Source organism: Quercus lobata, chromosome 7 (genome assembly GCF_001633185.2).
Source record: "Quercus lobata isolate SW786 chromosome 7, ValleyOak3.0 Primary Assembly, whole genome shotgun sequence".
NCBI lineage: Eukaryota > Viridiplantae > Streptophyta > Magnoliopsida > Fagales > Fagaceae > Quercus > Quercus lobata.
The window spans coordinates 47,750,287-47,763,525 of record NC_044910.1 but is presented as its reverse complement, the minus strand read 5'-3'; positions in this window follow the sequence as shown (position 1 = coordinate 47,763,525).

The window sequence follows — 13,239 nt, the reverse complement described above, 5'->3', positions numbered from 1 at the left end:
TCAAGATCAAATAAGAACTTTATTAGGACGTAATGTAAGGTAAAAGCAAAGGGAATGAAATAAAAATGGGTGAAGGTAAATAATAAGAAATGTTTTCAAGATTTGTCAGAATGTCAACTCTTTTTGGAATTTCCATTCAACAATTTTTTTATTTTAACTCTTCTTCTTCAAAGTAGTACTCCTTCCTTACATTTCACTTCTCAAAATTTGATGAGAACCCTTTTTATTTTCTTCTTTTTGACACTTTTCTTTTTTTTGAATTTTTTTGAATTTTTTTTTCTTCTTTGAATTCTCACACAAACCACCACATTGAAACAAACTGATCAAATTCCATCTTGAAACACTATGGATAAGGGATTTAAGAAAGAAAGGCTAATTAAAAGGCTCAACGGGGTGACTAGTGATAATGTATCAAAAAAGAAAAATACATATATGGCTCAAAGTAGACAAAAATGGCCTAATCTCATCTGTCAAAGACTAGTATAGTTCATTCAACATCAATGACTTCAAAAGATTCAAGTGTGGCATAAAATCATTTTTTTTCTCTTGGCCAAAAGAAAGAACAATGAGACTACTTTAAGATTAGAAACAATAAATAACCCTCCAAAAATAATGATTGGCTCAAAACTCACAGGGGTTATAGTCTCCACATTGTTATCATCAAGATTTTCTAATCATTTTTATCTTTCAACAACAAGTTGTGTTTGAGTGGCTATGTGCATGTGCAATGAATTGAGCATGAAAGCAATGAAATTCTTTAAGCAAGAGTAGTATAATGAACTCACAACATAAACCTCAAGCTAGGCAAAAGTTTTTTTTTTTTTTTTAACACATCTAAATAAAACAAAACCAAAAGATAGAAATCTATATAAATCCCCCCAAACCTAAACCAAATATTGTCCTCAATGTTAAAAATGATACTCTTAAATATATGTCTTGAATGAAAAGAGAGCAAAATATGAATATGTAACATGAGAAAATCAAGTAGGAAAAGTAAGGTAAGAAGAAAAAGGAGACGTACCTTGATCAAAAATTTTAATTTCTATCAAATATCAGCTAGAACAAAAGAAAATAAAATGAAACAAGAAAATAAACAAGAATTTTTTTTTTTTTTTTTGCAAAAAGATTGATCACAACTGGAGATCAATCCTGATAAACAGGACCATCCAAACCTCAACAACACCATGGAGATAAATAATGCATATTATGAATGGACTAGTCCAATGATATTGTAACTTACCTAGGTCAAAAACATGTTGAGAAGTTTTTGTAGTGTCTTCCAGGTGAATTCTTTGCATAACCACAGAATCACTAATACCCTTAATATCAGCAATTCTCCAACCTATAGCTTCCTTATGCTCTTGAAGTATACTTATCAATTGGTGTTCCCAAAAGTCATCCAACTTTAGTGGTTCAATAATAGATGGGAATGGGGATGAAGAAAGTGGGAAACAGACCACTTTTGGCTACCAGCTATCAATACTTAAGAGAGGAACAAAATCCAACAATGCATTGACATCCTTAATTGATTTTTCAGTATCCAAATTGTAATCAAAACAGGTTAAGCAAGCGTTTGGGGGATCCTCACAACTTGATTGTAGGAAAGTATCATGGACTAGGCTCCCAATCATGTTAACCTCACATATATCCTCATTGTCTAGTACTTGCTTACTTATGTCAAAAATATTAAGCTCAACAGTCATATTCCCAAAAGAAATCTTCATCACACCACTCCGACAATTGATCAAAGCATTGGATGTGGCTAAGAAAGGGTGACCCAAAATAACATGGATTTGTGTACTGGCATTTAGAGCAGGCTCAGTGTCTAACACAACAAAATCAATAGGAAAATAGAACGCATCCACCTTAATCAGCACATCCTCAACAATACCTCTAGGGATTTTCACAGACCTATCAGCTAATTGAAGTGTCATGGTTGTGGGTTTCAACTCCCCCAAACCTAGCTATAAGTATACTGAATATGGCATTAGGTTCACACTTGCCCCCAAATCTAGCAAAGGGAGAAGTCACATCTTCGATGAGGAGAATACCAGAAGCTTGCAGCTAGAGATTGACTGTCTTCGCAGGAGGTAGTGCCACGAGTGATGAAGAAGGACTCCCTTAGATTTTGACCGTTCCTCTGAGGACTAGGATGATGGTAGCTATAGGTCTAGGTCTAGGACTCCTCCCAGTGAGTCTTTTTCATGTGACAAAGATCATTACTACGAGCGGAGGAGTAAGAGTCTGCCACACAAATTTCTAGGCAATGACGCTATGAGTATGGATAGAAAATCAGTTGGGATGATCTCCTTGGGGAACCTCTTTGGAAGGTGTATGTTAATGGCACGGCAAACTAGAAGGGATCAGGAGTGAGCTAGTTATGGTATCTCCTGAAAGGATTATCATCGAGAAATCCTTAAGACTGGGCTTCTCGGCCATAAACAATGAAACCGAGTATGAGACTTTACTTGAAGGGATGGCTATGGTTCAAAAAAAGGGAGAAAGAGCAATGGAAATGTTTTCAGATTCGATGCTGGTTGTAGGCCAAGTAAAGGGGGAACTGGAGGCCAGGGATGTGAGAATGCAAGAATACTTGAACTAGGCTAGACACTTGCAATCAGGATTCGACTCCTTTTCCTTACACTAAATCCCTAGAAGTAGAAATACACATGTTGATTCCCTTACCACTCTTGCAACCTCCTAGGCATAGAGTCTACCCTGGGTCATCCTAGTTAAGAACCTGTGCAACCCCACCAAGATGGAGAGGAAGAAGGTCCAAGTTCATCAACTGAAGGTGGAACCTAGTTGGATGATCCTACTGTCCTATTCCTTAAAGATGACATCTTACCCGAGGACCAAAAGTTGTACAAACGCTCTTTTTCTGGGCCGTATCTGCTATGCATCCATCTTGAAGCAGTAGAACCACTCTTAGAAGAGTTGCACGAAGGAATTTGTGGAAGCCATATAAGAGGTAGATCCTTGTCTCACAAGGCCCTTACGCAAGGATATTGGTGGTCCAATATACAAGGGGAAGTGCAAGAATACATGAAGTACTGTGACAAGTGTCAAAGATTCGCTCCCGACATTCATTAGCTAGGGGGTTTTCTTAATCGTCTATCTAGTCCCTGGCCTTTTGCTCAGTGAGGCTTAGACATTGTGGGATCCCTCCCCAAGGCACCAGGAAATAGGAGATGGCTTTTGGTCGGCACTGATTACTTAACTAAATGGGTTGAAGTTGAGCCACTGGAAAATATTAGGGATGTGAATGCAAGAGATTTGTATGGAAGAACATTGTAACTCGGTTTGGGATTCCTCATACCCTCATCTCAAACAACAGACTTCAATTTGATAGCAAGGCTTTTAGAAGGTACTGTGGTGAATTGGGTATCACGAATAGGTACTCCACCCCAGCTTACCTCTAGGGGAACGGGCAAGCCGAGGCTGTTAATAAGGTTATAGTGAATGGATTCAAGAAGAGGTTGGATAACACAAAGGGCAAATGAGTGGACGAGCTTCCATATGTCCTCTGGACATATCGGACCAATCCTCATAGGTCAACAGGGGAGACCCCTTCTTCAATGACCTATAGGGTCGAGGCTATGAATTCTCTGAAGACTGGATTCCTAACGTTAAGGACTATCTTATTCACTCCAAATAGCAATGACAACCTACTAGAAAAGAGCCTGGACCTAGTTGAGGAACGGAGAGAAAACTTTATGGTTCAATTAGTGTATTACCAACAAAAACTTAAGCAAGTGTATGACTTTGGTGTGAAGTTAAGACCGTTGAACCAGGGGACTTAGTTCTAAGAAAAGTGGTGGGCACTTTAAAAAACCCAGCATGGGGGAAGTTAGGGCCTAATTAGGAAGGGTCATACCGTATTACCTCAGTAGCTGGCACCTGTGCCACATGTCATATCCATGGCCGAGAAGTCCATTGCCTAGCTGAGGAGGCCACACGCTTAGACAATAAGGCCACATTAGTGGCATATTGCCAGAGGAGGTACTACTATTGAGAGAAAGCTTTGGAAAGAGGTTAGCCTTGACATAACTAAATGGGTGGTGGCTGCCCCCACATTTAATGCATCCCACCAAACTCTCTAATTGCATTTATGTGGAGAAGACCCTTAAACAGTGCTACCTTGGCTACCGCAATTTACAAGGGGCTTGGGAAGGGGTCTGATGGGACAAGCACTCAAGTGGTGTACTGGACAATCAACAAATGAAGGACTAAGATATCCTGTAGGAAGTTATATAATGTGAGAGATCCTCCAAAGGCAAGGGAGGCAAAAATTTGTAGTAAAAACACTGTAGTATTAAGAAAGTGACTGTGATCAAAGATAAGAGAAATATATTCAAGAACTACTCTCCTCGGACATTGCCGAGGAAGAATTTCTGTGTGTCACGTTTGTCTATTTATTGCTTTTCCTCGTTCTCTTATCATCTTTAGCCCATTAAGGGTGTCGTCCACTTCATTGGAAGCCTAGCTTTTACTCTTTATAAATTTATTGTACTGGACTCTTTAGACCTTAGTCCATTCATCTTTTGGACTTAAAAGCTAAAGCCAGCCCCTACAATAGGTTTATATCACATTAGCAATATAAATTTTATATTATAGACTAAACAAATGTTTATAATATTGTACACATTTGTTTAGTGTACAATGTAAATTAAGAATTTTTCTTTCTTTTTATTTGAGGATGTAAGGTTGAATTTAATCAACCATCTTGTTGGCTTTATTCCGTACCAAATTTGCTTGTATTACAGCATTTAGTAACCTTGTATTTAGGTGGGATTGTTGTAAGGGTAGTGAGTGAGATAGAGTGTTAAAATGTCCAAGAGTGTGCAAGAAAATAGAGACTCACAACTAAATCTCGCGGGTGACTCGCGGCTTCAAGCCGCTGGAAGCAGCACACGTGCCAAGCATGCTAGAAGTTGGAGCGTCATGCTAGCTGGAGCACTACAAGACAAAATAGGACAACTGGCCATTTTGTTATCTCGCGGTTAGATCTCGTGACTCAGTCAAGTCGCGAGCCAGCCCTGTTTTGAAAAACTTGACTCTTCACATTCCATTCTCACCCCAGTATAAATACCCCTTATACCCACAAAAGAATGAGAACTTCCAGAAAGAATTTTGTGAAAGAAACCCTAGAGTTATACAAGATTGATTCATCCCCAATCTTCACATAAAAGACTCTTGAAATTCCTCAACTTTCTTCCTCTCTATTGTTAAACCCTTGAGAGGTCTTTTAACCAAAACCTTTTCTCACCATATCTATTACTGTGAAAGGGCTATTTGGTGTTTTGGGAAGCAGTTAGGAAGGAACCAATCTACATTGGTTGATGCTATGGTCAAGTAGCGGAATCCGGGAAGCTAGAAAAGAAATAGGTTCGACGCAACCTCGTTGGAGCAAGAAGCTTGGAGGGCTTAGGTACACTGGGTAGATTAGGCTTGGAGGGTCTATTGCTGTTCATGTATCCCAACTGCATTTTCTAGTGGATTACTTACCGCTTAGAAGGCGGCAGAGAGATTTTACGCCGAAGGCTTCGATTTTCTCTTCGATAACACATCGTGTATTGTCCTTGTATTTGCATCTTCCCTCCCTTAATCTTTACCTTTTATTTTCTGCTGTGGATGTGATTTTAATTGACTTAGATTGTTTACCAATTTTGTTCATAACTTTTATTCATTTTCCGCACACTAGTTGTTTGTCATAAAGCTTGAATTGGTTATTTTGTAATTGGGGTCTAAACGTTCAATGGTGTTTTATATACTATTTGAACTTTCAATTGGTATCAAAGCGGGTGCACTTGTTGTGATTTAATTACCTAAGTGTGATCCTAGACCCCTTTGTTATGGATGCTGTTATGGAAAAGGCCATGCTGAATTGTGGTTTAAATGTTTGTGATAATGACTCTATGAGTATGTTTGAAGGGTGTCCTAACAAGGAATTTTAAAGTTGTTAAAAACAAAGAAACATGCTAGGATATTTGTTCACATGCTGAAATATTTTGAAAATAAGAATCACATCTTACACAATAACAAATCTGAATCTAAATCTTTGATTAAGAAGTATAAAAGAAAAAATAGAATGTTGTGTGAGAAGATTGATAATCTAAAAATGAAATGTCAATCTAATAGAAGCATGAAAACTGAAGATAAAATGATGTTTGAAGGTCAAGAATGTTTGTCTCATGTGAGCTTATTTGTGCATACCTCATTAAAGGTATTTAATTCATGCTTATGGTATCTTGACAGCGGGTGTTTTCGTCACATGACAGGAGATAAATCACTGTTCAAGACACTCAAAGAGAAGGTTGGTGACTATGTGACTTTTGGTGATGGAAGTCATGCTCAAGTTCTTGGTAAAGGGACTATTGAGATACCTGGGTTACCTCTATTGAAAGAGGTATTATACATCAAAGGGCTAAAGGCAAATCTTTTGAGCATCACTCAAATATATGATGAGAATTTCCTTGTCCAATTCTCGAAGAAGGGATACTTAATCATCAATGAAGAAGGGATTCAAGTCTTGGAGGGAAATAGAATTACAGATAATTGCTATGGAGTAGTTCCTACATCACCCATTTTGTGTAGAAGTGCTCGTGTTGACATGTTGGAACTTTGGCATCACAGATTTGGGCATGTGGATTTCAAACAAGTAGCCAAAGTGTCTAAGTTTGAAGCAGTTGAGGGACTTCCAAAGTTTGGAAAGATGAAAAAGACTATTTGTGGTGCATGCCAAATGGGAAAGCAAACAAAGGCAAGCCATCACAAGGCGAATGTGATTGTTATTTCATGGTGTTTAGAGTTACTTTATGTTAATCAAATAGGGCCTACAAGAACTGAAAGTCTATGAGGAAAAAGGTAAATTATGGTCATTGTGGATGATTACTCAAGATACACTTGGGTTGAATTTCTTAGAGAAAAATCAGAAGCATGTGAAAGGTTGGAAATCCTTTGCAAGAAACTACAAAATGAGAAAGGGTTTCCTATTGCCAAGATAAGAAGTGATCATGAGAAGGAATTTGAGAATACAAGATTTGAGTCTTTCTGTGAAAAGAGTGGAATAAAAAGGGAATTTTCAGCCTCCAAAACTCCTCAACAAAATGGAATGGTAGAGAGAAAGAATCGGGTGATTCAGAAAATGGCAAGAGTTATGCTACTAAACAAGCAAATACCTCAAAAATTTTAGGCAGAAGCTGTGAACACCTCGTGGCAATAGAATATTCTTCCGAGTGGGAACAAAGAAGACCGCCTATGAGATTTGGAATGGAAAGAAGCCTAGAGTAACGTACTTCTGAGTGTTTGGAAGCAAGTGTTATATTCTAAATGATCGGGAGAACCTTGGGAAATTTGATGCAAAAAGTGATTAAGGTATTTTCATTGGATACTCTATTACTAGTCGGGCATATTAGGTTTTCAACAAGAAGACTAAGATAGTGATGGAGTCTATCAATGTCAAGATTGATGATGCCTTAACAAAGGTAGATATGATTGATGATGGAGAAGGGCCGAGCACCAAAGAACCCGATGTTGAGGTTGAAGCTCTTGATACAGAAGTTGAAGGATCTACACTGGAAGAAGAATCAACTCCCATGAACCCAAGAATGGAAACAAGATCGATGTCTAGAGCATCAAGTCCTCTCACTCCTCCGGAAGTTCATCCTTCCATCTCACGGAATGATGAAGTCTCCACATCAAAGAAGCCATCATCAAGAGTGATTAAGAACCATCCGGAAAACAACATTATAGGGTCTCTAGATAAAGGTCTTCGCCTCAGAAAAGGAAACATCCTTTTGGCCAATCATGTAACATACCATTGCTACCTTACTCAATTTGAGCCAAAAAGGATAGAAGAAGCTCTTCAAGATAAGAATTGGGTTGAGTCAATGCATGAAGACCTGAATCAGTTTGTGAGAAATGATGTGTGGAAACTTACTCCAAGGCTTGAAAATGTTCATGTCATAGGCACCAAATGGATATTCAAAAACAAAACAGATGAAGATGGAGAGATAATATAGAATAAATCTCGGTTAGTAGCTCAAGGATACACTCAAGTAGAAGGAGTAGACTTTGAAGAATCCTTCGCTCCTATGGCAAGACTTGAGTCTATTCGAATTCTCATGTCCATTGATGCACTATGAACTTCAAAATCTATCAAATGGATGTAAAATGTGCATTTCTAAATGGATACCTGAATGAAGAAATGTTTGTTGAACAACCAAAAGGCTTTGAGGATCCTCACTTTCTTGATCATGTGTTGAGATTGAAGAAAGTCATTTATGGCTTAAAACAAGCTCCTACAGCTTGGTATGATCGGCTTACACACTACCTCCTGGATAGAGGATTCAAAAGGGGATATGTCGACTGGACTTTATTTGTCAAAAATGATGAAGATTATCTCCTTGTAGCACAAGTATATGTTGATGACATAGTGTTTGAGGCTACCATTGAAAATCGGGCTATTGAATTCTCTGAAGAGATGAAGAAAGAATTTGAGATGAGTATGGTGGGGCAACTCACATTTTTCTTGGGCCTTCAAGTCAAACAACAGAAGGAAGGTATATTCGTTTCACAGGAAAAGTATGCTAAAAACATTATCAAGAAATTTGGACTAGACTCCAAAAAATATGCCTCCACTCCTATGAGCTCGTCTACTAAACTGAATGTTGATTCTTCCAGAGTGGAAGTGAGTCCTACCTTGTATAAGAGTATCATTGGGAGTTTACTCTATCTTACAGCTAGTAGACCGGATATTGCATTCAACATTGGTGTTTGTGCCAGATATCAAGCTGCTCCAAAGGAATCACACCTGACTGCGGTTAAGCGAATTATTCGATATATCAATAGAACTTCAGACTATGGTCTGTGGTATTAAAAAGACTTAAATGTTTGCCTTGCTGGGTATTCAGATGCTGACTAGGCTTGTAGTGTAGACGATCGGAAGAGTACTTCAGGAGGCTGCTTCAACCTTGGTAACAATCTTGTCTCATGGATGAGCAAGAAACAAAATTTCGTGTCACTCTCTACTGCTGAAGCAGAGTACATAGCCGCTGGAAGTTGCTGCACACAATTTCTTTGGATGAAGAAGTTACTCCATGACGATAGAATTCCTCAAGAGACAATGTGTGTCTTCTGTGATAACACTAGTGCCATCAATCTTTCTAAGAACCCGATCCAACATTCAAAATCTAAACACATAGAGATACGCTACCATTTCATTCGAGATTTGGTAGAAGAAAGAGTTGTGTGTCTTGAATTCATACACACAGACAATTAAAAGGCGGACATCTTCACCAAGCCTCTCGATGGTCCACAGTTTAAATCCCTCTGTAAGACCATTGGTGTTGGTACAATTCCTTGAATCTCTTGTGTGATATATGCTTCACTTATTTATATTGTGTTATTTTGTTTGTTGGGGCACACACTACTTTGTTGGCTATTTGTATAGCATAATTATGTTGGTTGTTAATTGCTTTGTCTGTTTTTGTTGTTTTTACATTGTTGCTTTTGATCAATCTTTTCCTTTTTATGTGTCAAAAATCCAAAAACCACATAAAAAGTAGAAAATGAAAAATTTGATCGACATTGTTGAGTTTTGTCTCAAAATTTCTTTGTGCTAATGGCTTTGTGTATTTACGAGTGTAGCTTGTTCCTTTGCACTCTTATCACTGTGGAAGAAATCTTGAAATTTACGTGACTGTTGTAAATAGATCTTTAAACTTGTCATGAACGATTAGTGAATGGTTATGTTGATCTTGAGACATGCATAAACTTGTGCCTATATATCTTCCCACTCTTTATTTTTGTTTTTGCTAAAAAGAGCTCACCAAATGTAAATCTCCAAATGAAAAGAGATTTTGAGTTGCAAAAGCCTGTCGCACATACTAGTATTCGACTAGGAAAAAGGGAAAGCGACCAAAATTTAAAGTGAATGATTATTCAAAAAGCCAAAGGCTATCTCATCAATGTGAAATATCAAATATCACTCTCACAATGAGAGGTGATTGTCTCAAAAGGATCAAAAAGATCAAATATTATGATTGAAAGTGGAGTCAAATGTAAAGCTCCAAAGTATGTAATCAAGTCTTGTGGGAGGTCATATATGCATACTTCTATAATTGAGATGGGTCACATGATCTAGTGCTAATTGTATATGCTTTGGTTGAATTGATCATTGAAGTTTCACATTAGACTAAGGACTATCTCATTGTTGATATCCACACACAACACACAAGTTTATGTTCAATGAATGCCATATTCATTTGTGTGATTGTACTTGATAAAATGTGTTTACACATGCTTAATCTTTGTTGATTCAAACACAAAAAGATTTTTAAGTGTTTCAGTTGTTTTTGGAAAGTTTTTTGTTCTTCAAAAATTGAAAAATTTCAAAAACAGTGTTGCCCTGTTTTGGCGACTCAGTCACGGGTAAGTCAAGTCGCATGCCACAGTCGCGAGCTTGCGAGTCAGTTTTGGCGACTTGTTCACGAGTGGAAGGTCTAGTCACGAGGGGTACACAGAGATTTTTGCGGCTCAGCTCATGACTCTCTCGCAAGTGAGACTTCCAGTCGCGAAAAACACTTAGCAATTTTTCAAAACTTTTGGCTCAACGTGTTTTGGCGAGTGAAACTAGCGACTGTCTGGCGACTTACCTCAGTCGCGAAAATCGCGTGGTTTGCAAAAGGAAGCTCATTTTCAACACTGTTCTCAAAAAGGGTCTTAATTTGCCTTTCTTACATCCTGTGACTGGTCATTTTCTAGTCTCACTTTCAATATTTCAACAACACCGTGGTAAACTCCAAAATCTTCCACTATTTTATCACCATTTTTCTCAATTCTTAAGGAAAGGTATGGGTTTTGTCCTCTACTCTTTATTTTTCACAGTTATTGCCATTTTCCTCATGGATTTTATGCTCTCTATGATATTTGTATATCTCTTGACTGTGTTTGGATATTTGATTGTTTGGTGTCTTCATTGTGTGATTTTTGGTGGTTATTCTCTAATCTATCCTATATTGTGACAACATTGGGTCATTATTGTCTCTCATTGTCATTTTCTGGACATTCCCATATAGTTTTTAGGGTTTTCTTCATCATCCATATTTTGAAACTAACCCACTACTAATAATGTCTCTTGGATTGTGTTCTTTTTTTTTTTTTTCCTCTATTGCATGATGCAGACTGGAAATGTCTCCATTCAAGAATGCAGCTGTGAAAGGAGGTAGTTCCAACGGAAAGGAACCTGTCATTGATGTCGATGACTACTCACCTTAAACAAAAAGGACTCATTCTTCATCAGGAGTGTTCGATCCCAACAAGTTCAAATCCTATGCTGCCTTTCAGACTCATGAGAATTATTTCCGAAATGCTACACCATTACTGGAAAGACTTGTTGACCAATCGTCACTTCATGACACTGACATTCCAAAATGGTTTTCCCACAAGGATTGGAATTATCTTCTCTTCGATCTAGATGAAGCTTATGAGAATTTGGTAAGGAATTTTATGCCAATGCAATTGTGGAAGGAGAAGAACTCAAGTGCTGGGTTAGGAGAAAGAGTTTTTCAGTCTCTCCTGCATTTTTGGCAGAGATCCTTCACATCAACCGGCCAATGCTTAAACACTCACCGGTTTATGATGATTTATGTCCAAATGAGGAACTCCTTAAGGATGGTTTTGGACAAGACTTGGAATTCTCATCTAATGGAAACTCAGTCAGTGTTTCCTCTCTTCCTCTGAAACTGAGAGTGCTTACAATAGTGATGTTTCACAACTTGTACCCCCTATCCAGCACTCGGTATATGAACCTCGGACGTGCCTTGTTTCTTCATGACCTAATCTCTGATGTAGAGATTGACATCTGTGCTCATATATTTCATATTCTGCGCAAAACGGTTTTATGAACTGGGTCCTGAATATGTGTTCCTTTTTGCTGTCTCATTTCAAGGATCTTGAAGCTCAAAGGAATTTACCCAACAACAACTGAATCTCCTTGCCAAAAACCAAGTCCAATCAACATGCGTACATTCAACTCAAGAATTGGTCATAGTCGGAAGAAAGTCAAACCGGAAACTTCCACTTCTCACAGTGGTTCGCATTTTAGCACTCTCTCCCTTGATGAAAAACTCGACAACATTGTGACATCTGTCCACGAGTTGAGTACCAAGATGTCCGGACTCACATCTACTCTACACCATAACAGCACTCAGTGGGATATGAAGTTTACCTCCCTACAAACTCAATTGGATCAGATTTAAAGGAAGCTAGAAGAGGATATGTAGCTATTACATGACCAAAAGGGGGAGATGATATCATAAGGGGAATACAATGAAAGGGGGAGTGATAGCTTGATCTGAGGGGGAGAAAATTACTAAAGGGGGAGTTTTCAGCAAGCAGTTTCAATATTTTACTTTAAGTTGTTTTTCTGTTTTTTTTTTTTTTTTTTTTTTGTGTTTGTACCTGTGTTGCTTCTGTAAGCTTTTAGGGTTTGTTTTCTTTATCTATAGGCTTTATGGTCTGTACCATGCTTTATGCAGCCTTTTATACTTTGTTAAATCAATACTTTTAACTAAATGTCATGCATTTTCTTGTTAAGTACTGTCACTCTTGTGCTCTTGTAGGATTGTTCCTAGATACATATACTTAGTGTATTGTGCATTGGTTGAGTGTTAGGCATGCAAGTGACTTGCATTGAGCTTGTTAGCTTGTTTGTTCAAGTGTTCATTCCAAGTGTGAATGAGCATTGTGGTCACTACCTTGTAGTGATTGCTTGGTTGATCAGGTCATGGTTTGTTTCTTAACTTCATCTTTGTTTGATCACATATTGCCTGCTTCATATGTATTTCATGTTTTTCTGCATACAATGATCATGGTGTATTGTCATGTTTCAGGAGTTTTATATTCATATGATTCAAGAGCTTCACAGTTTCTAGAATTAAGTGTGAGTGAGTTTTGCACAACTATTCCCAATTCACATGTTAAGTTTAGAGTCTGTTTTAAGGTTTTGTCACAGAATAGCCAAAGGGGGAGATTGTAAGGTTGAATTTAATCAACCATCTTGTTGACTTTATTTCATGCCAAATTTTCTTATATATTAGCATTTAATAACCTTGTATTTAGGTGGGATTGTTGTAAGGGTAGTGAGTGAGATAGAGTGTTAAAATGCTCAAGAATGTGCAAGAAAACAGAGATTTGCGACTGGATTTCGCGGGTGACTCGCGACTGGATTTCGCG